Source organism: Hemitrygon akajei, chromosome 1, assembly GCF_048418815.1.
Source record: "Hemitrygon akajei chromosome 1, sHemAka1.3, whole genome shotgun sequence".
Lineage (NCBI taxonomy): Eukaryota > Metazoa > Chordata > Chondrichthyes > Myliobatiformes > Dasyatidae > Hemitrygon > Hemitrygon akajei.
In genome coordinates, this window is record NC_133124.1 from 166,342,906 (window position 1) to 166,369,727 (window position 26,822).

Below are 26,822 nucleotides of genomic sequence, written 5' to 3' on the forward strand. Positions count from 1 at the left end.
CTATAAAGAGAGGCAAGAGTGGATATTAGACTACTGGAAAATAATGCAGGAGAGGTAGTAATGGGGAACACAGAAATGGTTGATGAACTCAATAATTATTCTGTATCAGTTTTCACTGTGGAAGTCACCAGCTGTATGACAGAGAGTCAGGGACTAGGAGTGAGTGTAGCTGCTGTTAGTAAGGAGAAGGTGATGGGACATGGAAAGGTTTGAATGTAGATAAGTCACTGAAACCTGATGAGCTGCAGCCCAGGCTCTGAAAGGGGTTCCCACAGACAGCCAGGAAAAGCTATTCCTACTCTTTGCCTCCTGCCAGTCAGCTAATCTTCTATCTGTGCTAGTAACTCTCCTGTAATACCATGGGCTCTTAACTTCTTCAGCAGCTTCATGTGTGGCTCTTTGTCAAAGGCCTTCTGAAAATCCAAGTAAACAACATCTGCTGACTCTGCTTTGTCTTTCCTTCCTGCTATTTCTTCAAAGTATTCCAACAGATTTTTCAGATAAAATTTCCCCTTCAGGAAACCATGCTGACTTTGGCCTATTTTGTCATGTGCCTCCAAGTGTATGGAAACCTTATCCTAATCAATGGAGTCTAGCATTTTCCCAACCACTGACCTGCAGCTTATTGGCTGAATATTTCTTTCCCCTCTCTCCCTTCCCCAGCAAATTGTTCACTGATATCAGGGACTTTGTTTAAATACACTTTTCCCAGCCCGGGACCTCCCAAGGTGCTTTCAAGCAAAAGATCGGAGTGAGGTGACCTCTCACGACCTCTGATGTGGACATCAGGGAGACACACAAAGGACGGTGAATTCACAGTGAATCGAGCAACATATACCGCCTGTGCGTTGATATTAAATTGACAGCAGTGTGTGTACCTCTGGTGTGAGAGACCTGGGATTGTCTCCTGTCGGGACACAGGTTATGGTCGCTCCTTGTGGATCCAGAGCCGAGAGGAATGTATTGATGATCGATGATTTCCCAGCCCTCACCATGCCGACCAACAGGATGTTTATACAGCTTGCGCAGCCCACAGGAGGGTTGTAGTTACACAAGTAGTTCCTCAACGTGCTTAGATTCCTGAGAAAGACCAGGGAGACAGAGCATCAGCCGTCTGGGTGAAACCGGTTAATAAAATCATCACATTGATCTCTGCCTGGTCGGGATGACTCAGTCTGATTATGGGAACCACCCGCTCGTTCATGGTTGGAAAGTGAAAACAGTCCTCCTTTGAAAAATCTGAAATGCAATGTGAAAGTATTAATTTCTTTGTTTTTAACTCGGGGTTGGGGGGGAGGGTTCTCAGTAACGGATTGAAGATATAAACTCACCGCTTCCCATGTTTGTCGTCGTGTAAACCCAGTGATCAGCGCCGGTGTGCTGACTGCGCTTTAGCCCGCGGGGATCCAAGTCTGTTTCTTGCTTGTACTTTCACTTTGGCTCGCGGCTGCTCAATGTGCGAACTCGGGGAGGGAGATCAAGTGAAACAGGAACCAATAAAGAATTTTACAGTGAGACTACATTCATTCTGCCTTTGCTGTCGTCCGGATTCAGCGACTCCACCCAGGGCGGACATGTTAACGAAAAGAGCCCTTCCTGTTTACAGTACTATCACCCACGAACAGGAAACATGACGGGACTTTCCACCGGGAAAATTCCATCGCGTTGTTCCACCGGTGAATGTTGCTGACCTCCAGACCCTACATACCACTGGGTGAATTCCCATTCCTTCACCTTCCCTGTGAGTCTGTGGACATTGTGCTCAGTCTCCTCGCGCCCCTCCCCTGTCCAACACATTGGCTTCATCTTTGCTCCTTCATCAGCTGATGTTGTCATCGTTTCCCATATCACTCAATCCCAGATGGTGGTCCTGCCTTCCCATGGGAACAGTGGTTTCCCAGGATCATGTGCACCTAGCCTGCGAATGGCTTCAGGAAATGGAGGAGTCACTTCAAATACGAAGTGGGTGATGACTGTGGAAATAGACAACTCCATTGACTTTGTTCTTGCCTTTTACTGGAAGGAATGTGAGATTGTTCTCCAACCTACGTTTTGTGAACCATCTCTTGAGCAGATTTGAGTACATGGAGTCATCGAGAGGTACAGTACAGGAACGGGGCCTTCATCCCATCTAGTCCATGCTGTAACTATTTAAACTGCCTACTCCCTTTGACCTGCTCCTAGACCATAGCGCTCCATACCCCTACCATCCATGTACCGATCCAAACTTCCCTTAAACATTGAAATCAAACTCACATGCACCACTTGTGCTGGCCCCTCATTCCACACTCTCACAACCCTCCGAGAGAAGAGGTTTCCCTTCATGTTCCCCTTAATCTTCTCATTTTTCACCCTTAACCCATGATCTCTGGTTTGTAGTCACACCCAACCTCAATGGAGGAAGCCTGCTTGCATTTACCCTATATATACCCCTCATAATTCTGTATACCTCCATCAAATCTCCTCTCAATCATCTCCTTTCTAAAGAATTTTGTCCTAACCTATTCAATTTTTCGTATAACTCAGGTCCTCCAGACCCAGCAACACTTGTTTTTCTCCATTCTCTTTCAGCCTAGTTTACATCGTTTCCTGAAGAGGGGTGACCAAGTCAACAAACAATACTCCAGATTAGGCCTCACCAACATCTTACACAACTTCAACATAACATCCCACCTCCTGTACCCAATACATCGAGATGACACTTCAACTAAGAGTCTGTTGGGTCATATTACTGTGTCCAGTGCTCCTGGTGTGGCCTCCTGTATATTGATTAGACCCAACGTAGATTGGGAGACAGCGTTGCCGAACACCTGGGTTCCATCCACCAGAAAAAGTGGAATCTCCAGTGACCACCTATTTTAATTCCACTTCACATTCCCATTCCCATATGTGTATCCATGTCCTCCTTGTCAGAAACGAGCCACGCTCCCGAATAATGGCTTCAAGACAAATTCAAGGAAACAAAGTTTATTAACAGTTCTGCAGAGCTGGGCCCCTTCAGAGAAGGGAACCCTGAACCTTACAGGGCAGCAGGTTTTATCCTTCTTCCTTACCACCCCTCCTCCCTGACTCGGGAGGTACATAGTCTTATCCCATTCCATATTTGGAGTTGTTTTTTTACACATTTCTGTAAAACAATAGTCCATATCTCAGGACTTCAATGATTCCACAAACAGTTAATTTTGTCAAGGCTTCTGCATTCATAATTAGATCACACTTGTTTACAGACTTTAACCCAGACATAATTAAATCACATTTGTCCCTAAACATAATTAAATCACATTTGTCTTTTGACTTTAACCCGGACCTGTCAGAAACGCACATCTTAATTTTGAATCTTATAATACCACCCTTTTTCTTTTTAAGATGTGCGTTTCAGCTAGCATTTCTCTCACTCCCAGGGGGCCCACCACCCTTCCTCCGCCACCCCGTGAGGGTCAACTTTCTTCTTTAATAGCATAATCTTTAGCTCATTCGTCCCATGTTGGGATATCGCTACTGCCTGGAGCTGGGACACGTTACGCCTGACCAGTGCCTGTATACAAGGAATCAAGCACGGCAGGATCAAGAGAATCATTAGACCCCCGCCTGCTACGAGGAGAGCAGTACGCCACCAGCTCCCTCCTAGTAGCCCGTCTAGCCAACTCATGTTCCCCAGGGATCTCCAGGTTTGTACTGGCACGTGGGCCAGCTTCCGAATTTTGTCGGATATTTTTAACACGGCCTTTCCACTGTCGTCTATCTTAAGGCAACAGTTTGTAAGATTGAACTTCCCACATACCCCGCCTTCAGAGGCCAATAGGTAATCCACAGCCAGCCTGTTCTGGTATATTGCTGTTCGCATCTGGCTCTGCTGTTTGGCCAACAGCTCCAATGCCAGTGCCGTTTGATTGGTTATCACTCCCACCACCGCCTGCAGTCTAATAATTCGGTTTAACATATAGATCGGTGTACGATATCCCCATGACCCATCCTGGGCCCAGGTTGCTGGTCCATAGTATTCAATGATGCGAGCCGGTGGCCACTCATCACCCCACTCGCCCACCTTTATCTCCCGTGTTTCTCTCCTTAATGAATCAAACAGCTTAATTCCCAGCTTCCGGTCACCCTCCTGAGGCAGGAGGAAGAACTCCGGTCTTATGAGACCCAGGAAGCAAACACCCGCCCAATCCCACGGTAGTTTGGTATACGCCTGATTACCGCAGATCCAGAATAACCCCTCCGGGGCAAATCCTCCTTTCTTTGCTTCCTTCCATACTTCCCTGACCCTGGGGACCCCTTCGTACGGATTCGTTCCGCTGCACTTCCAGAATTTAGAGCCGTTTCCTACGGCCTCGCAACTGCCATTCGGTTCTCTGGTTATGTACCATGCTGGCTCCTCTGGCCACCAGGTAACATTACCTTCCCTCTTTGCTAATTTAATGCTTCGACAGGGACTTTCTCCCACCTTTACTTTCCCCTTCCTTTCAACACATACTTGTCCCTCCGGGTAATTGGTCAATTTCCACCTTTGCTTCTTCCGGTCTGGGACATTTGTCCAATTGTGCGCAAGCAATTCCCACACACTCAAGCTCTCACCCCTCCACGGCCACTGTTCACTCATGTGTGGTCCTCCACAGACCCAACAACCACTCACATTTAGGCTCGTGGCAATCCGAGTCGCTAAGTCTATAAAGAGGTTCTCTTTAACACCGGGGAGGACTATATCTTTCTCTATCTCCTGATATATAGACGGGTCCGTGGAGACCACTGCCGCCTTCCTTTGCTCGCGCTCTTCCGCCTCCTTTTTCTTCTCATCCTGTATTATAATCTCCTTTACCTTATCTGCATGTTCCTTAACCAGTGTAGATGGGATGTCCCACTGCCCTCCCTTGTTTATACACAACCACCGGTCTTTCCTGGGACAGCTGAGACTTCTCATGGTCCCCCCCTGTCCCATGTATCCTTTATTATAGACTTGGTAATAAGGTTTACTGTTCTCCCAACATGTTTCTCTCTTGCTTAGATCATAGCATCGATCATTCACATGCGAGTGGGACACAAATGATCCAGGGAACACCCTCTGCCCCACTTGTACCACGGTTCTGCACTTGTCACATTTCCCTTCAATTTCCCCGACATATAGAATCAAATATATTACAGTCAATAATGTTACAGTCCACATAGAGTTCATTTTTGCTGCCTTTTTAGCCTCACCACCAACGGTTCTTCACCGGGAACACAGGTCCACTCAGTGTGGCTTTCGGGCTTCACCGGTCCTTTTACCCTGGATGCGTGTGTCCACCCTTTTTCTTTTGTCCATACAGCCACCTCTGTTGTTAGCAGGACCTGGAAAGGGCCTTCCCACTGTGGCTGTAACTTCTCCGGCTTCCAGGTCCTTACCAGAACCCAATCTCCAGGCACGATCTGATGTAAAGCAAAGTCGAGCGGCGGAGTCTGGGCCAAGAGACCCTTTTTCCGCAGTTCATCAGCGTCTTTCCGGGCTCCTAGTTGGTTCATGTTGTCAATCTCCATTTGAGTAAACACAGGCAGTTTAGTAAGTCCTTCTCTCACTGGTATCAAAGTCAGGAGTTGCACCGGTTCTTCAACTGCTGCCCGTTTGGCCTCCTCGTCCACCAGACGGTTCCCCACAGCATCAGGTGTTGACCCTTTTTGGTGTCCGGGTACATGCACTACCGCAATTTCAGTCGGTAAGGCCAGGGCTTCCAATCATACTTATCATTTGTTCATGTGCCAGTCCTTTTCCCCTGGCCGTTATCAGTCCTCTTTCTTTCCATATCTTCCCAAATGTATGTACTATCCCATAGGCGTATTTGGAGTCAGTGTATACAGTTCCGACTCTCTTTTCCAATATTATCAGAGCCCTTTGGAGCGCGTATAACTCACAGGACTGAGCCGACCATGAAGGTTGTGCCACACCCTTGGGGACCTAATTTCAAGTTTACCAGGGGTTCCTGCCGATGATTTTTCTTCCCCAAGGGTTGGAACCCCCGACCCCCCTAGTACTCTTCTTCCATCATGGCGTACGAGCGCACTTCCCGTCGGTATCTGGGGCACTCGCGCTTGAAGTGTCCCTCTTCGTTGCAGTGAAAACATCTAGGGGCCCTCCTGGGTCCCCTACTTCGATCTTGGCTGCCACTTCGTCCCGGCCATGGGTCTCTTCTTTCTCTTTTGTCTGCGGTCACCTGTTGGACCGTCTGGACCATTATCCTGACTGCTTTCTTTTGTTTCTCCTCGTCTCTTCTAACAAAGACCTTCTGTGCCTCACGGAGTAATTCACTCAAGGGCTTGCTATTCCAATCTTCTATTTTCTCCAACTTTTTCCTAATGTCTGGCCAGGCTTTAGACACAAACTCCACTCGTATTAACTGTTGTCCCACCTCTGTCTCTGGGTCTACCCTGGCATATTGTTGCATATTTTTCCGAATCCTATCCAGGAAATCGGTCGGGGTCTCATCGTGGTTCTGGTGGTTCCCGAAGGCTTTGGTGAAATTGTGTCCTTTGGGGACCGCCTGCCTTTCCCCTTTTTCAGGAATTCTCGCATATCCCTCATATTTTTCCGGCCCCCCTCCGTTTGCTTATCCCAGCCTGGGTCCACAAGAGGGAATTTCTGTTGTGGCTCTGCTTTGTTTGGCCTTTCCTTTTCCCACGTTACTATGGTCGCCTGTCTTATCATTTGTCTTTCTTGGGTGGAAAACAAGGTTCCCATAATTGAGTACATTTCATCCCAGGTATAAATGTTGGGTCCTAAGAATTGATCCAACTGTTCGGCCAGGCCCATGGGGTCTTCTAATAGGCCTTTCATTTCCTTTTTAAAATTCCGTACCTCAGCGCTAGACAGGGGAACATTAACATACCCTGTCCCTCCAATTGCTCCTCCCATAGGCACTTCTCTCAGAGGATATAGTCTGGCGGTCTGTTCGACTTCCTCTTTGTGATTTTTAGCTGTTTGTGACCTGGTTTGCACCCTCCTAGCTTCTACACCCTGCGGTTTTGCACGCTCCGTTCCCTCTTCACCCTGGTCTGCATTTTCTCCAGCTGCCGCTGCCGATTCATTTTCACTTTCCCTTGCCTCAAGGTCATCGATTTGAGGAGCGGTAGGGGGCACATATGGGGGCGGCAGGTGCTCGAGCACCTCCCATGTATTCTTTTTCTGTTCCCCTTCCTTTATCGTTTTCAACTTATAACTATTTGTCGTTGGTAACCAGCATAGGGCATAATCACTTTCTTCGGGTTTAACGTTAGGTTTTGAATTCACGTACAGATTAAGGGCTTGTTGTACCCAATCCTCGCTAGACCCGAACTTAGGCCACCACACAGCCGACCCTTGGATCGGTTGGCGGGACCAGAATTCACAGTACTGTATCATCTTTTTCTTTGACTTCCCTTTTCGCCTCCCGTAATCCCAATTTTCTAGCATCCGTCCCAACGGACAATCAGGGGGTACCCCGGCATATTTTTCATCATTGGCGCCTGGATTTCCTTTACCCTTGTCTCTCTTAGACCCCTTATTCCCCATCTCGAGGACTTGCTCGGTTCCAATCCACCCGCAGGCACCCCGTGGTTCCACAATTCTCGTGCACTACGTCTCTGCAGGATTCACCTGCAGGGTAACCCCGTAGTTCCACAATTCTTGTGCACTATGTCTCTGCAGGATCCACCTGCAGGGTAACCCCGTGGTTCCACAATTCTCGTGCACTATGTCTCTGCAGGATCCACCTGCAGGGTAACCCCGTAGTTCCACAATTCTCGTGCACTACGTCTCTGCAGGATCCACCTGCAGGGTAACCCCGTAGTTCCACAATTCTCGTGTACCACGTCACTGCAGGATCTCTTACCTGGGTCCTGTGCACAGAAATTACTCGATCGCTCACTGTCTCGACTGCCTCGACAACCCCTCTTTGTTTCCTTGAGTCCGCCGGATATCACTCGCTCAAGCCGCGCGGGGCGATGAGCAAGGAATCAGGGACTGCCGAACTCGGCAGGGTGCACCTTCTCCGATGTCCCTCCTTGCCCCCCTCACGGCCGGAGTGTGGATCCCGGACGAGCCCCCAAGTTGTCAGAAACGAGCCACGCTCCCAAATAATGGCTTCAAGACAAATTCAAGGAAACAAAGTTTATTAACAGTTCTGCAGAGCTGGGCCCCCTCAGAGAAGGGAACCCTGAACCTTACAGGGCAGCAGGTTTTATCCTTCTTCCTTACCCCTCCCCTCCCTGACTCGGGAGGTACACAGTGTTTTCCCATTCCTTATTTGGAGTTGTTTTTTTACACATTTCTGTAAAACAATAGTCCATATCTCAGGACTTCAATGATTCCACAAACAGTTAATTTTGTCAAGGCTTCTGCATTCATAATTAGATCACACTTGTTTACAGACTTTAACCCAGACATAATTAAATCACATTTGTCCCTAAACATAATTAAATCACATTTGTCTTTTGACTTTAACCCGGACCTGTCAGAAACGCACATCTTAATTTTGAATCTTATACTCCTCTACTGTCACAATGATACGACACTCAGGTTAGAGGAACAAAACTTTATCTGGGTAGCCTCCAACCTCATGGCATGAACATCGATTTCTTGAACTTCTGATAATGCCCTATTCCTCCTCCTTCACCATTCCCCATCACCTTTTCCTTATCTCCTTGCCTGCCCATTGCCTCCCTCTGGAGCTCCTCTCCCCTTTACTTTCCTCCGATCAGACTCATCCTTCTCTGGCCTTGTATCTCTTTGATCAATCAACTTCTTAGCTCTTTACTTCATTCCTCCCCCTCCCAGTTTCATCTGTAACACTTACCCAACAGGCTGGTATATGTCTAGGGGAAAAGGAGATCCAGCCACTCACCAACCCCACCTCCCGTACACGCAGGTGCTGTGAGAATCACGTTTATGCCTCGCGGCCGCCAACAGTATCAAACCCACAACAAATACCGGTATGAAATACACTTTAAAGAGTTTACTAAAATTAAAAGAGTATTAGGCAATACAATATGTATATATATACAAGAAAAAAACAAAAGGCACCAACTTATCAAAGTTCAGTCAGTTTAGTGCATATCGGTGGAGCTCATCCAGCGAACCATTCGACTCCTCGGTGGTCGTCCTCCCGAAACTCCCACTTCGGACTTCCTGGTGGTCGTCCGAGCGCACGTCCTCCTTCCTCGGCGTCTTCCTCCGGACTCCCCAAGCCCGCGCAACCCCTCCCCCAAGTTCCCAGCCTCACAAAACACAATAACATTCCCCATTGATTAACAAATGAATACAATTACCATATCAGCCATTCTAAAGCGAAACAACAGCAAGAGAAACTTTTAACAGACAAAGAAGCATTCCTACTCGTAACAAACCAAAGAAGCCCTTTTTAGTAACATACACAGGACATTGTACACATCTGTCACGCTATGTTTGTCTCCCTCCCATCCCCTCTTTTAAATCTACCCCTCATCTTTTTTTCTCCAGTCCAGCTGAAGGGTCTTGGCCCAAAATGTACTCCTTTCCACAGCTGCTGCATAACCTGCTGAGTTCCTCCAGCATTTTGTGGGTGTTGCTTGGATTCCCAGCATCTGCAGATTTTCTCTTGTTTGTGAAAGGAAATTATACACCAATTAGTCCAACCTCAATGAATGAGAGATGTTAGAGTCCATTATTAAGAATGAATTCTCAGGGTAGTAGGAGGCACATGTTAAAATGGGCTGTAGTCAGCAGGGTTTCTTTTAAAGAAAATTTTGCCCAACAATTCTGTTGGAATTCTTTGAAGAAATATCAAGCAGGATAAAAGAAGTAACAATGAAGAGCGACAACATTGGTGGATGTTGTGTACTTGGAATTTCTGAAGAATTTTGGCAAGGTGCTACACATGAGGTTGCTTTCCAAGATAAGAGCTGCTGGTATTACAGGAAAGACACCAGCATGGATGGAGGATTGGCTGATTGTCAGGAGGCAAAGAGTGGGGATAAAAGGAGACTTTTTCTGTTGGCTACCAGTGGTGAGCAACTTTGCAGGTGATTCAAAGATAGGCGCAGGGGCATGTAGTGTTGAGGAAGCAGGGAGGCTGTAGTAGGACTTAGACAGATGAGGAGAATGGGCAAAGAAGCAGAGGAAGTGTATGGTTATGGACTTTCTTGGAAGAAATAAAAGCAGAGACTATTTTCTAACCAGGGAGAAAATTTAAAAAGGTGCAAAGGGACTGGGACTCCTCATTGGGGATTCCCGAAAGATTAACTTACAGGTTGAGTCAGTAGTGAGGAAGGGAAATGCAATGAAGGATGTGTTGATATTGGAGAGGGCTCAAAGGAGGTTCATGAGAATGATTCCAGAATGAAAGGGTTATCGTATGAGAATCGTTTGACATCTCTGGACCTTTACTCATTGGAATTCAGAAGAATGAGGGGAGATCTCAATGAAACCTATCGAATGTTGAAAGGCCTAGATTGAGTGGAGAGGAGATTTCTTATAGAATAGAGAGATGTCCATTTAGAACGGAGATGATGGGGATTTCTTTAGTCAGAGGGTGGTGAATCTGTGGAATTCATTGCCACAGGTAACTGTGGATGCAAGATCTTTGGGTGCATTTATGGTGGAGGTTGATATGTTCCTGATTAGTTAGGGTATGAAAGATTATGGGGAGAAGACCGGAAAATGGGATTGAGATGAAAAATGGATCAGCAGTAGAATTGATGGACCAAATGGCCTTATTCTACTCTCATCTGTTATGGTTTTAAATATGATTCTGCTACAGTTTGAGCCTGTAATCTATGCTTTGATGGCATGTTGTTTGGACAATTGAGCTTTGCTGTCGCAAGGCAGTTCGGTGAGGTTTTGAACAAAGTGGGTGACCAGGAGGTCAAGAAGCGTGGAGATGACACAGAAACCCATGATTGACTCCATTTATTGCCAAGTTCATGAGGAAGATTGAAATCAACAAGGATGAGGGTGGAATGTGAGTGGGTATTCAGTGCTGTCTGTCTGCATTTGACCAGTCTCTCTCACTGCTGCCAGAGTACTTTGTACTTTGAACTTTTGAACTAGTTGGTCTTATTTCTGAAGAAGAAGTTGTTTCTTAGATGTTCTATGATAAGATAGAACACTTACAAAGAGGGCAGTCTGTGTTTGTGATCTGAAGTTACTGAAAATAAATTACAATAGATTAAAAAGCTGTTACAATTGGATGTATGCTGGAAGATATAATTGAAGTGAAAATAAAAAACCAGAAACTAATCAAATTAATCCAGTGGAAGCTCTGCGTAAGTGAAGACCGTGAAAAGGAGACCATCACACTGCATTTGTGATAAAGTAATGGTTGGTTTTCTCAAGTGTTTATATTTCCATTTTGGACAGGTGGGATTTGACTCAACAACAGAGTATTAACTGGCTGAAGACTCTGGTATCACACAGTACTGAGGAGAGCAGAAGAGTGTGTGAAATGTTTGTCCCCACACACACTGAAACATGGTTTCTCAGAAGGATGAAACGAGAATGGGAGAAGGGAGGGAGAAAGGTACGATGGAGGATAAGGGGAAACAGGTTCTAAAATGTCCCCTATAAGAGAACAAGGTGTGTAGTGGCAGAATGAAGGGGGATGGGGTGTCTAACAGGGTATGCCATCGTCACACTCAGCAGCACCAGCTACTGGAAGGGGTAATTGAGGACGTGGTCAGAATGTCTACATTGCTCCTGTTATGAATACCATGTCCCCATGGAAGTGTTTTGCTGGGGTCTGCCCACAACCCAGACGGGTTGGGGAAGATCAGGATGAAACAAAGGCTTCATTGCCCCTGGAAGGTCAACCACATTACCGCAATATAATGTCCAGGTGCCGATTGAAACTGACAAATGTATCCAGAGTTACCTGTGGGGTCACAAGTACACAGTGACGGTGTCAGGCCTCAGTTACATTGGAGAGCACCACAGGGGTGGGCTGGTGCGGGTCGACCCCTTGTAGAAGCTCGGGTAGGAGGCTGCCATATAAAATGTTTTGGGACACCAGAGGCTCTTGAACCACCCTAAACAAATCCACAGTCAGTGAACCATTGGGAAATGTAAGATAATATTACTTTATCTGGATTTACAGTACATTCACAGCAGGGCAGCTGACTACACCACTGAAATACCATCGGGATTTTTCAGTGTGTTTCAGCAGTTTACTGTTGATGGATAGATAGATAGATAGATAGATACTTTATTCATCCCCATGGGGAAATTCAACATTTTTTCCAATGTCCCATACACTTGTTGTAGCAAAAACTAATTACATACAATACTTAACTCAGTAATAATATGATATGCATCTAAATCACTAACTCAAAAAGCATTAATAATAGCTTTAAAAAAAAAGTTCTTAAGTCCTGGCAGTTGTATTGTAAAGCCTAATGGCATTGGGGAGTATTGACCTCTTCATCCTGTCTGAGGAGCATTGCATCGATAGTAACCTGTGGCTGAAACTGCTTCTCTGTCTCTGGATGGTGCTACGTAGAGGATGTTCAGAGTTTTCCATAATTGACCGTAGCCTACTCAGCGCCCTTCGCTCTGCTACCGATGTTAAACTCTCCAGTACTTTGCCCACAACAGAGCCCGCCTTCCTTACCAGCTTATTAAGACGTGAGGTGTCCCTCTTCTTAATGCTTCCTCCCCAACACGCCACCACAAAGAAGAGGGCGCTCTCAACAACTGAGCAGGTCCCTAAAGATATTCCAGTAGAATGATGTGAGAACAAGATTATAATGCTTTGTAATTTCAAACATTAAAATAACTCAAAGTAAGACTGTAAAATGCACATTTCTCCCTGCTTAGCTGTAAACCAGCTGAATAGAGAATGCATCTCAACTGTATACGCAGTATACTCTATAATATGTACCGGCTGGTAGTTAATTGTAAATTGTTCTGTGATCAGGTAAGGGTTAACTTGGGGGTTCTGAAGGGCTGAAATGGCCCATTCTGTGCCGTATCTCAATAAATAAACAATGACCACACACACACATCCACAGCATAGCAAATTTTAAATTGTCCCAATCAGGCCTAAAGATTTAATTGCTGTGGGACAATGTCTTTCCTGAATATGGGTGTTATTCTGCTTTCCAGGTGAGTCTTGTCACTATAAAATAATCTCTGTTTTTGGGGCCTCCTCCGTGGTGGTTGTAGGAATTGGCTCTGAGACAGTAGGAAGTGGTTGTGACATCTCTGGGCACCTTTCTTCTCCTGTTCTCTCCCTGGATCTACTTTGATCCATTGGAAGGATGAAAACAGGTGATGTTGTGGAGCAGGAAGCCAAGAGGAGGGATTAGATCATAAAGGGGTCACTAGGAGGATTAGTAAGAAAATACACCAGTGAACTGAATGCACATTCCCAAGATCAAGATGCACAAACTGGAATAAGAAAGGTGGCTACCACAGTCAGAACTACTTCCTGCAGTCTCAGAATCAACTCCCATAACCACCACGGAGGAAGCCCCAGAACCTGAGATTGTTTCACAGTCTCAGCTGCCAGGCAGAGTGATCCACCTTGTCAGGAAAGACATTTTCCCACAAGAGTAAGAAATCCTCCACAGAAATTAAATCTTTTGGCCCGAATGTGACAATTTAATATTTACTGGGCTGTGAATATCCGTATTATATAGAATATGTCTTATATAGTTGAGATGCATTCTCTATTGAATTGACATTTATCACTAAGCAGGGAGGAATATTGAATATTATATATTTAATATTTCAGTTATGTTTGAGTAATCTACATATATATAGGATGATTAAACATTCTTGTTCATTTCAATAATCATGACGGGTTGTATGTACAAATACATGAATTACATACATCATCACACTGCCATGTGATATATGCATGCCTCACTTAAACTAAAACACAAAGTTAGACCCACATCCTGAGACTCTATGTCTTTCTTTGAATTAGTAGAATGTTTTGAAATTACAAAACATAACAGTTTGAATGTCTTGCTACAATTCAACAGGTTGGTAGCCATCTCACTTTTGTATTAAAAATACCTCATCTCCAATGTTAATTTTGTAACTTCAAAACCTTAAACACATTCAAATGAAGGCACAGGAGTCTCACTTTGTGCTGACTTTAAACGAGGCCCATGCATATCACATGGTAGCGTGATGATGTATATAATTCACATATCTATACATATAATCCATGACGGATTATTAAAATGAACAAGAATGCTTAATCAACCAATATATATAGACAAATTACTCAAGTATAACAGAAATATGAAATACACAACAAAGATATGTACCATTAAGGAGACATGGGGGAAGGCAAAATATATGATGGAACTCTCACAGGCCAGACATATTCTTTTAGATCAGACAACAGGACGCAGGAGCAGAATGAGGTCTATCGGCCCATCGAGTCTGCTCTGCCATTACATCGGCTGATTCATGATCCCTCACAACTCTATTCTCCTACCTTCTCCACATAACCATTTACACCCTTACTAATCAAGAACCTGACAAAATGCGATATAAATACCCAATGATTTGGCCTCCACATCCTCTGTATCAAAGAATTCCACAGATTCTCCACCCTCTGGCTCAACCTTCACATCTCTGTTCTGTTTTGAGACTGTGTGTTCTTGTCCTAGATTCACTCACTATAGGAAACATCCTTTCCACATGCACTACTCAATAGAGGCCTTTGAATATTCCATAGGTTGAAATGAGATCCACCCTTGTTCTTCTAGACTCCAGTGGGTACAGGCCCAGAGCCATCAAACACTCCTTGTACATTATCACTTTCATTCCTGGAATCATTCTCTGAACCTCCTCTTGACCCTCTCTAATGCCAGCACATCCGTTCTTAGATCTGGGGCATAAAACTGCTCACAATTCTCCAGTGCGGTCTGACCAGTGCTATATAAAGCATCAGCTTTACATCCTTGTTTTTATGTTCTAGTCCTCTCAGATCAAATACTAACATTGCATTTGCCTTCCTTACCACCTGCAAGTTGCAAGTTCACCTTCAGGGAAACCAGCACGATGACTCCCAAGTCCTTTTGCACCTCTGGTTTTTGAATTTTCTCCCTGCTTAGAAAATAGTCTATAGCCTTATCCCTTCTACCAAAGTGTATGTCCATACACCTCCCTACAGTATTCCATCATCCATTTCATTGTTCATTCTCTTAATCTGTCTAAATCTTTCTGAATAGTCCCCACTTTCTCAACACTCCCTGGCCCTGCAACTATCTTCATATCAACCATAAACATGGCCACAAAGCCATCAATTCCATCATCCAAATCATATAACTTGAAAAGAAATGGTCCCAACACTGACACTGTGAGATACCACTAACCACTGGCAGCCAATCAGAAAAGGCCCACTTTATTCCCACATGGCCTCTTGCCAATCAGCCAATCTTCTATCCGTGCTAGTACCTCACCTGTAATACCTTACAATAATATATTTTTAGTAGCTTCACGTATGACTTCAAGCCTTCTGAAAATCCAAGTAAACACCTCCACTGATCTGTCCTTTATCTGTCTTGCCAGTTATTTCCTCAAAGAATTCCAACAGATTTCCAAGGCAAGATTTCACCTTAAGGAAACCATGCTGACTTTGGCCTATTTTATCATGTGCCTCCTAGTACCCCAAAAGTACATCCTTGATAATGGACTCCAGGCGGATGAGGCATCAGGTATGTTTGGCAGCTCATCTGGGAGAAGGAATCCGCTAATCTGAACTGGTTCCTGCCTCACAACTATGCTCACACATGGGGAAAGCTTCAGGAGTAAACCCTGAGGAAAAATCCGGAGCTTTAGTCCCCAAGGCGGTCACATGTTGAGTTCTGACATCTCCCCTAAAGTTCTTCCACACACCTTAAATGGATGTCCTCTGGTATTGGCCATTGTCACCCTGGGAAACAGGTGCTGACTCTCCACTCTATCTGTGCCTGTCTGTCTTATACACCTCTATCAACTCATCTCCCATTCCTCATTCCTTCCGACGAGAAAAACTCAAGCTCACTCAACCTTTCCTCATAAAACATGTTCTCCATTCCAGGCAGCATCCTGGTCAATCTCCCTTCTACCCTCTCTAAAGCTTCCACATCCTTCCTATAATGAGGTGACCAGAAATGAACACAAAACTCCAGGTGTGGTCTGAACAGAGCTGCAATATTAATGAAATATATGATAAATATAGGGAAAAAACTGAATTATATTTGTAGTAACCGGGGGAGTGAAATAGTGAGGTAGTGTTCATGATCTCATGGATTGTTGACAAATCTGATGGTAGAGATGAAGAAACTGTTCCTAAAATGTTGAGTGTGTGCCTTCAGATGCCTGTGCCTCCTTCCTGATGATAGCAATGAGAAGAGGGCATGTCCTGGGAAGTGCGGTCTTTAATCATGGATGTCATCTTTTTAAGGCATCACTTTTGAAGATGTTCTCGATGTTGGGGAGGCTAGATCCCATGATGGAGCTGGCTGAGTTTGCAACTTTCTTCAGCTTTTTCCATTCCTGTGCATTGGGCCCCTCCATACCAGATGGTCATTCAAGATCTAAGTACATTTATTATCAAAGAATGTAAAAGTTATACCCCTTGAGATGTGTGTGCTTACAGGCAGCCACAAAGCAAGGAACCTGGAGACCAATTTTCAAAAAACCTATAAATAACACATGATACAAACAACTGCATTCTGAATCAGATTAAGTCCTTAGTCTGAGCAGGCAAGGAGATAAGGTGAGAGAGGGAAAAGTGGGGGGGGGGGTGGAATGGTGAAGGAGGGGGTCCATTTCCAGAAGTTCAAGGAATCGACGTTCCTGCCACCAGATTGGAGGCTACCCAGATGGAATATAAGGTGCTGTTTCTCCAACCTGAGTGTGTTCTCATCACGACTATACAGGAGGCCATGGATGGACAGATTGGAATGACAATGGGAAGTGGAATTCAATGGGTGGCCAGTGGGAGATCCTGCTTCTTCTGGTGGGTGGTGTGCATGTGTTCAGTGAAATGGTCTCCCAATCTCCATTGGGTCTCACCAATTAAACAGGAGGTCACACCAGGAGCACCAGACACAGTATATGACCCCAACAGACTCACAGGTGAAGTCTCATTGCACCTGGAAGGACTGTTTGGGGCCCTGAATGGTAGTGAGGGAGGAGGTATAGTGACAGCTGTAGCACTTGTTCCGCTTGCAAGTATAAGTGCCAGAAGGGAGATCAATGGGGAAGAATAAATACATGAGGGAGTTGCATAGGGAGCTATCTTCGATGACATTTACTGGAATGTCTTTCAGAATGTGGATGTCTCCAAGTTCACCGATGAAGTCACGTGCTTCATCCAGAAGTGCATCAACGATGTTGTCCCCCAGAAGTTGGCCAGGGTCTTCCCAAACCAGAAACCGTGGATCAATATTTCCGTGCAAGCAGCACTTACAGCGAGACATCAAGCTGACATCACTGGAGATCAACAAGAACTCAAGAAGTGTAGCTATGATCTGCGTAAAGCTATCAAGGCTGCAAAACAACAATATAGGGAAAAGATTCAGTCAAGATTCACAATGAATAGCACACGTGACTTGTGGCGAGGGCTGCATACCATCGCAGACTTCAAAGCCAAACGTTGTGATGCCGCCAACATCACGGCCTCTCTCCCAGACGAGTTCAATTGCCTTCGTGCTCGGTTCAATGTCACTAACTCTGAGTCTCCAAGGAAAACCACCGCTACAACCTGCAACTTGGTCATCTTTGAGGCTGAGGTACACAGATGTTTCCAATGAGTGGACAGTTGCAAAGGCTGTGGGACCAGACGGCATCCCAGGGCGACTATTCAGGATGTGTGCAGCACACCTGCAGGTGTGTTTACTGACATTTTTAATCTTTCCCTCTACCAGTGTAGAGTGCTCTCCTGCTTCAATTATCCACCATTGTCCCTGTGCCAAAAAAGACCAAGGTAACATGCCTGAACGACTGGCGTCCTGTCACACTCGCCTTGATAATAAGCAAATGCTTTGAGAGGCTGGTCAAGGATTACATCTGCAGCAGGCTACTACCCACACTGGACCCCTACAATTCACCTACTGACGCAGCCAATCAACAGATGACACAATAGCCACTGCTCTACATACCGTCCTTACACATCTGGAGAAGGAGGATGCTTATGTGAGAATGCTGTTCTTCAAGTCAAGTCAAGTCAAGTCAACTTTTATTGTCATTTCGGCCATAACTGCTGGTACAGTACATAGTAAAAATGAGACAACGTTTTTCAGGACCATGGTGTTACATGACACAGTACAAAAACTAGACTGAACTACGTAATAAAATTTTTAAAAAACAACACAGAGAAAGCTACACTAGACTACAGACCTATCCAGGACTGCATAAAGTGCACAAAAACAGTGTAGGCATTACAATAAATAATAAACAGGACAGTAGGGCAAGGTGTCAGTCCAGGCTTCGGGTATTGAGGAGTCTGATAACTTGGAGGAAGAAACTGTTACATAATCTGTTCGTGAGAGCCCGAATGCTTCGGAGCCTTTTCCCAGACAGCAGGAGGGAGAAGAGATTGTATGAGGGGTGCATGGGGTCCTTCATAATGCTGTTTCCTTTGCAGATGCAGCGTGTAGTGTAAATGTCCATGAGGCAGGAAGAGAGACCCCGATGATCTTCTCAGCTGACCTCACTATCCGCTGCAGGGTCTTGCGATCCGAGATGGTGCAATTTCCAAACCAGGCAGTGATGCAGCTGCTCAGGATGCTCTCAATACAACCCCTGTAGAATGTGATGAGGATGGGGGGTGGGAGATGGACTTTCCTCAGCCTTCACAAAAAGTAGAGACACTGCTGGGCTTTCTTTGCTATGGAGATGGTGTTGAGGGACCAGGTGAGATTCTTGGACTACAGTTCAGCATTTAACACAATAATTCCATCCAGGCTCAACTCGAAGCTCAGAGACCTCAGCCTTGACCCTGCCTTGTGCAGCTGGATCCTGGACTTCCTGTCAGTTCATCAGCAGGTTATAAGAGTGGGCTCCCTCACCTCCAGCCCTCTAACTCTCAATACAGGTGCCCTTCAGGGCCTGCGTAATGAGTCCCCTCCTTTACTCCCTGTACACCATGACTGTATCCCCACCCACAGCTCTAATCTGTTAATTAAATTTGCTAACAACACTGCATTGATTGGCCTAATCTCAAGCAATAACAAGGTGGCCTACAGGGAAGAAGTCATCTCTCTGACACAGTGATGTCAAGAAAACAACCTCTCCCTCAATGTCACAGAAACAAAGGAGCTCGTTGTGGATTACAGGAGGAATGGAGACGGGCTAACCCCTATTGACAGCAATGGATCTATGGTTGAGAGGGTAAACACTTCAAGTTCTTCGGCATCCACATCACTGAGGACCTCACGTGGTCTGTACACACCAGCTGTGTGGTGAAAAAGGCACAACAACACCTCTTTCACCTCAGACAGTTGAGGAAGTTTGGTCTGGACCCCCAAATCCTAAGAACTTTCTACAGGGGCACAATTGAGAGCATCCTGCCTTGTATAGGAACTATATCTCCCTTAAACTCAGGACTCTGCAGAGAGTGCTGCAGACAGCCCAGTGCATCTGTAGTTGTGAACTTCCCATGATTCAGGACCTTTACAAGGGCAGGTGTGTGAAAAGGGGCCGGAAGTTCCTTGGGGACCCAAACTATCCCAACCACAATCTATTCCAACTGCTACCATCTGGGAAACGGTACCGCAGCGTAAAAGCCAGGACCAACAGGCTCTGAGACAGCTTCATCCACCAGGCCATCAGACTGATGAATTCACGTTGATTTGAGTGTACTCTGACTGTTCCATTTATTATAAATTACTATGATTGCACATTGCACATTTAGACAGAGACATAATGTAAAGATTTTTACTCCTTGTGTATGTGGAGGATGTAAGAAACAAAGTCAATTCAATTCAATTCAACCCCTGCAGAAAGCAGAAAGTGGGGGAGGGAAAGATATGCTTGGCAATGGGATCCCATTAGAAATGGCATAAATTTTGGAGAATTACGTATTGGATGCAGACGCTGGTGGGGTAGTACATGAAGACAAGAGGAACCCTATCGCTGGTAGGGTGACAGGTGGATGGGGTAAGAGCAGATGTGCATGAAATGGAAGAGATCGATTGAGAGCAGAGTTGATGGTGCAGGAAGAGAAGCCCCTTTCTTTGGAAAAGGAAGACATCTCCATTGTTGTAGAATGAAAAGCCTCATCCTGATAGTAGATGCCATGGAGATGGAGGAATTGAGAGAAGGGGATGATGTTTTTACAAGTAACATTGTGTGAAGAGGTATAGTCCAGGTAGCTGTGAAAGTCCGTGGGTTTAAAATAGACATCAGTAGATAAGCTGTCTCCAGAGAGAATGAAATCGAGAAAGGGGAGGAAGGTGTCAGAAATGGGCCAGGTAAATTTGAGGTCGGGGTGGAAATTGGAGGCAAAGTTGATGAAGTCGTCAATGTAGCGTAGTTGCACCTCTGTTGATTGTCAGTCACAATGCTGTCTACAGTACATATGTAGGCATTTACTGGTCTTTGGTGACATGTCAAGTCTCCTCAATCCCCAAATGAAATCTAACCACTGGTGTGGCTTCTTCATAACTCTATCAAAATATCGGGCCCAGGTTAAACCTAATGAAATGTTGACAGCCTGGAACTTAAAAATGCTCCCCCTATACACAGCTGAGCCCTTGATGAGGACGAGTGCGTGTTTCCCTGATTTCCCCTTCTTGAAGTCGACAATCAATTCCTTGCTTTTACTGACATAGAGTTCAAGGTTGTTGCTATGACACCACTCAACCAGCTGATCCACCGGCTCGTCATCATCTGAGTGTCATCAACAAGATTATAGATGGTGTTTGAGTTGTACTTAACTACACAATCATAGGTTTATGGAGAGTAGAGCAGCGGGCTAAGCACACATCCTTGATGTGCTCCGGTGTTGATTGTCAGTGAGGAGGAGATGTTATTATTGATCCATACTGATTGTTGTCTCCTAATGAGGGAGGCACAGAGGTCCGGGATTTTATTCTTGCTGATTAGTGCTGACATGTTGAATGCTGAGCTGTCATCAATAAACAGCAGCCTGATGTAGGTACTGATGTAGGTAAAACCCCATTCTTTGAAGAAGACCATCTCTCACATCCTGGGTTACCGTACGAGGAACTTCTAATGGCTCTGGGCCTGTATTTGCTGGAATTTAGAAGGATGAGTGGGGGAATCTCATTGAAACCTTTTGAATGTTGAAAGGCCTAGACAGAGTAGATGTTGGAAAAGATGTTTCCCATGGTGGGAGAGACTAGGACAAGAGGGCACAGCCTCAGGATAGAGGGCTGTCCATTCAAAACAGAGATGCAGAGAAATTTCTTTAGCCAGAGAGTGGTGAATTTGTGGAACTTGTTGCCACGTGCAGCTGTGGAGGCCAGGTCATTGAGCATATTTAAGGCAGAGATTGATAGGTTCTCGATTGGACATGGCATCAAAGGTTACAGGGAGAGGGCCGGGAGATGAGGTTGACGAGGAGAAAAAAAAAAGTATCAGCCATGATTGAATGGCGGAGCAGACTTGATGGGTCAAAGGGCCTAATTCTGCTCTTATGTCTTAAGGTCTTATGTTCCACTCAGCAGGAAGGACCAGGATGGCAAGGTAAGAGAACCTTGGATGTTGAAAGAGGTGGTGAATTTACTCAAGAAGGTAAGGGAAAACTATTTAAAGTCGAGGAAGCTAAAATCAAACAGAGTCCCTGAAGCCAGAAAAGAACTGAAGAAGGGAATTAGGAAAGCCAGGAGGGGCTACAAAAAGTCTTGGAAAGTAGGATTGAAGAGAATCCCAAGGCATCGATACATACATTAAGGCAAGATAGTAACTAGGGAGAGGAATGAACCCTTTAAGGATAAAATGGGCGAGCATTTACTTGGATGCAGAGGATGTGGTGAGGTCCTCCATGAGTACTTTACATCAATACTTACCAAGGAGAAGGACTTGGAGGCCGAGGAGATCAGTGCTGAGCATATTAATATTCTAGGGCATTTTGGCATAGAGCAGGAAGCTTCAACATGATGCCTTTTAAGAGACCCAACACTATATCCCAGGGCCTGATGGGATATACCCCAGTTTATTGAGAGAGGGGAAAGAGATGAAATAACTGGGGCTTTGACCAATATCTGTGTCAATATCAAGCTATGGGAAGTGTGCTGGAGGACTGGTGAGTAGCTAATTTTGTTCCATATTTCAAGACAGGAACTAGTGATTATTCTGGAAACTATAGACCAGTGAGTCTCTTATCAGTGACAGGGAAGTTTCTGGAGAGAATTCTTAGGGATAGGAAAACCATGGCCTAATTAGGGAGAGCTACCAAGGGTTTGAGCCGAGCAAGTCATGCCTGACTAACTTGATTGCATTTTTTGATGAGATGACCAGAGTGGTAGATGAATGTAGAGCTGTGGTTGCTGTCTGCATGGTGTTTGACAAGTTCCCTCATGGGAGGCCCATACAGAAGATTAAGATGCATGGGATCCATGGTGAATTGGTTGTTTGGATTCAAAGCTGGCTGCCCATAAAAGACAGAAGGACATATTCTACTTGGAGGTCTGTGATTAGTGGTGTTCAGCAGGGATCTGTCTGTGATATGGATGAAAATGTAGATGGGTGGGTTAGTAAGTTTTCAGATGATAAGAAGATTGGTGGTGGTGTTGTGTAGACTGGGGAATAAATAATTTGCAGATATGGGTGGAGAATTGGCAGATGGAGTTTTAAGAAAAAAAGTCATGATAGGTCCCTCTTTGACCAAAGTGGACATCACTATGCGGAGTTGCAGAAGATGGGCAAAGTCCACAATGGACATTCCCCTCTGTTTTCACTGTGGAAAAAGACATGAAGACTCTGCCAAATTTCTTTAGCATCCTGAGAAGGTAGAGATGATGGCGAACTTTCATGGTCATGCCACCTTTGTGGTTGGACCAGGACAGGATTTGGTGATGAATCTGAGCTCTCAACCATCTCAATCTCAGCACCATTGATGTAAACAGGAGGATGATGTAAACAGGAGGATGTGTACAACCTCCCTTCCTAATGTCAATCACCAGCTCTTTTGTTTTGCTGACATTGAAGGAAAGATGATTATCATGACCCCATGTCACTAAGCTCTCTTTCCCTTGCTGTACACCAACTCTACATTATTTGAGATACATAATGTTTTCAACTTGCATTTCAAGTTCTTCACAAGACTCTGAAGACTGTGCAACATCAAAGCGTGGATAGGTTTTATCCGCCCAGTGTTGACTACGGTGCACACCCAACTAATCCTAATTTCCTGTGTTGACATATATCGCTCCAAGCCCCACCTCTTCAGTCATAGTATCAGCCTTTTGGCACAACTTGTCCATGCTGACCAAGATTGGGGGGGTGGGGGGAGGGTGGGCAGGGAACTTAGAACTGGGTAGGCTCAACTGTTTAAACACTTTAGTGGAGAATAACATATTTGGACATAAATCGATTATAAGCTTCAAAAATAGAAAATTGGATCGGATTAGTTTGAAAAGCATCAGAACTAGACTAAGGATGGCCTGTATAAATGCAACAAGTATTAAGAATAAAATAAATGAGCTGGAATCATATGCATGTATAAGTATGATATAATACCAATAACTAAAACCATCAAAGGATTGTTATGAATATAATATTAATGGATATACTTTACTTAGGAAAGATAGGCAAGCTTGTAAAGGTGGGGGAGTAGCCATATACATGAGAGAGTTTAAGTGTGACTCTGCTTATCATAGATGAATTGGGACTTAGTGAAGATATCTGGGTGAGAATTGTAAGCTATAAGGATGAAGGAATAGACCCCCTAATGCTGATAGTGATTTCAATAAACAATATCAGAATATTAAAAAAAGCAAGCTCTGAGGGTAATGTTATAGATACAGGTGACTTTAATTCCACAAATATTGAGTGGAAGAACCCAGTGACTAATGTATTACAGGAAAGAGAACTTACTGAGGTTTTGAATGATTGTTTCTTGATCCAGTATCTTAATGTACCAACAAGAGGGGAGGCCTGTGTAGATTTGATATTCTGTAACAATCAGAATCGAATTTTGAGTAAGTTGTTGAGCCTTTAGGAACAGTGATCATAACATTGTTAGTCTCAAAGTTTTTTTGGGAGAGTATATCAATAAAAGCCAAAGCCATTGAATTGAATTTCAGAAAGGTGAAGTTTGAGCAGATGTAACGAAGACTTTAGAAAGTAACTGGAAGGAAATGCTTGATGTTGAGTCAATTGAGGAAGAATGGAGTCAGTTTAAGGAGGTAATACACACAGTGCAGGAAATGTTCATACCCAAGGTCAGGAGAAGCAACAAAAACAATAGATCATAGAATATATAGAAACAATAGAACATGGATGAATACACGTTAAAGATTATTGAATAAAAGACAGCTAATAAGACAGCTAATAAGGAATACAGAAAAATTAGAAATGATACTAGAGACTGCCCCTGTGGCTGTCTCCCTTAACAATATGTACTCCTGCTTGAGTACCTTTGGGGGGGAACGGCCTACCTGGGGGAAGCCGTCTGGCCCTGTGGCTCAGAAAGATAGGGAAAGGAAGAGGTAGGGGACTCTACAGTTAGGGGGTCAGACAGGTGATTCTGTGGGTACAAGAATGGCAGGTTGCCTCCTTGGTGCCAGGGTCTAGGATGTTTCTGATTGTGTCCACGATATCCTGAAGTGGGAAGGAGAACAGCCAGAGGTTGTGGTACATACAATGACATTGGTAGGAAAATGGAGGATGTCCTGAAAACAGACTACAGGGATTTAGGAAGGAAGTTGAGAAGCAGGACCACAAGGGTAGAAATCTCGGGATTTCAGGATCTCGGGGTGCCACGCAACAGTGAGTATATGAATAGAATGAGGTGGAGGATAAATGCATGGCTGAGAGTTTGGAGCAGAGGGGAGGGATTCAGATTTCTGGATCATTGGGATCTCTTTTGGGACAAGTGTGACCCATACGAAAAGGAAGGGTTTCACTTGAATCACAGGGGGCCAATATCCTGGAGAAGAGGTTTGCAAAAGCTATTGGGGAGAGTTTAAACTAGAATTGCTGGGGGGTGGGAGTGAACTGAAGAGACGGAGGAAGAGGCAGTTGGCTCACAAATAGAGAAAACTTGGAGACAGTGCGAGAGGGAGGATAGGCAGGTGATAGAGAAGGGATGCGATTAGACCGATGGTTTGAGATGTGTCTATTTTAATGCAAGGATGAGCTTAGAGTGTGGATCAGTACTTAGAGTTATGATGTGGTGGCCATTACAGAGACTTGGATGGCTCAGGGGCAGGAATGGTTACTTCGAGTGCCAGGCTTTAGATGTTTCACAAAGGACAGTGAGGGAGGCAAAAGAGGTGCGGGCATGGCACTGTTGATCAGAGATAGTGTCACAGCCGTAGAAATGGAGGAAGACATAGATGGATTGCCTACGGAGTCAATAACTCTACTGGGTGTTTTTTATAGACCGTCCAATAGTAACACAGGGACATCGAGGAGCAAATAGGGAGACAGATTCTGAAAAGGTGTAATAATAGCATGGTTGTCATGGTGGGAGATTTTAATTTCCCAAATATTGATTTGCACATCCTGAGGGTGAGGGGTTTAAATGGGGTGGAGTTTGTTAGGGGTGTTCAAGAAGGTTTCTTGACACAATATGTAGATAAGCCTACAAGAGGAGAGGAAATGAACCTGTTCAGGTGTCAGATCTCTCAGTGGGAGAGCATTTTGGAGATAATGAACATAATTCCATCTCCTTTACAATAGCATTGGAGAGAGATAGGAACAGACAAGTTAGGAAAGCATTTAATTGGAGTAAGGGGACTATGAGGCTATCAGGCAGGAACGCAGAAGCATAAATTAGGAACAGATGTTCTCAGGGAAATGTACAGAAGAAATGTGGCAAATGTTCAGGGGATATTTGCGTAGAGTTCTCCATCGGTACATTCCAATGAGATGGAAAAGATGGTAGGGTACAAGAACCATGTGGTACAAAAGCTGCTGTAAATCTAGTCAAGAAGAAAAGAGGAACTTATGAAAGGTTCAAAAAGCTCGGTAATGATAGAGATCTAGAAGATTATAAGGCTAGCAGGAAGGAGCTTAAGAAGGAAATTAGGAGAGCCAGAAGGGGCCATGAGAAGGCCTTGGTGGACTGAATAGAGGAAAACCCCAAGACATTCTACAAGTATGTGAAGAGCAAGTGGCTTAAGACGTGAGAGAATAGGACTGATCAAGTGTGACAGTGGAAAATTGTGTATGGAACTGGAGGAGATTACAAATGTACTTAGTGAATACTTTGCTCAGTATTCACTATGAAAAAGAACCTTGGTGATTGTAGGGATGACTTACAGCAGACTGAAAAGCTTGAGCATATAAGTATTAAGGAAGAGGATGTGCTGGAGCTTTTGGAAAGCATCATGTTAGGTAAGTCACCTGGACTGGATGAGATAGATAGATAGATAGATAGATAGATACTTTATTCATCCCCATGGGGAAATTCAACATTTTTTCCAATGTCCCATACACTTGTTGTAGCAAAAAAAACTCATTACATTCAATACTTAACTCAGTAATAATATGATATGCATCTAAATCACTAACTCAAAAAGCATTAATAATAGCTTTAAAAAAAAGTTCTTAAGTCCTGGCAGTTGAATTGTAAAGCCTAATGGCATTGGAGAGTATTGACCTCTTCATCCTGTCTGAGGAGCATTGCATCGACAGTAACCTGTCACTGAAACTGCTTCTCTGTCTCTGGATGGTGCTATGTAGAGGATGTTCAGGGTTTTCC

At 44.6% G+C, this 26,822-nt stretch overlaps 1 protein-coding gene across 1 annotated transcript in view; it reads left to right on the forward strand.

Annotated features, from left to right (window-relative positions):
• The window catches only part of LOC140732106 (uncharacterized), an 843,203-nt gene that overhangs the window by 364,934 nt on the left and 451,447 nt on the right, over positions 1-26,822 (forward strand). The gene's annotated exons all lie outside the window — the stretch shown is intronic.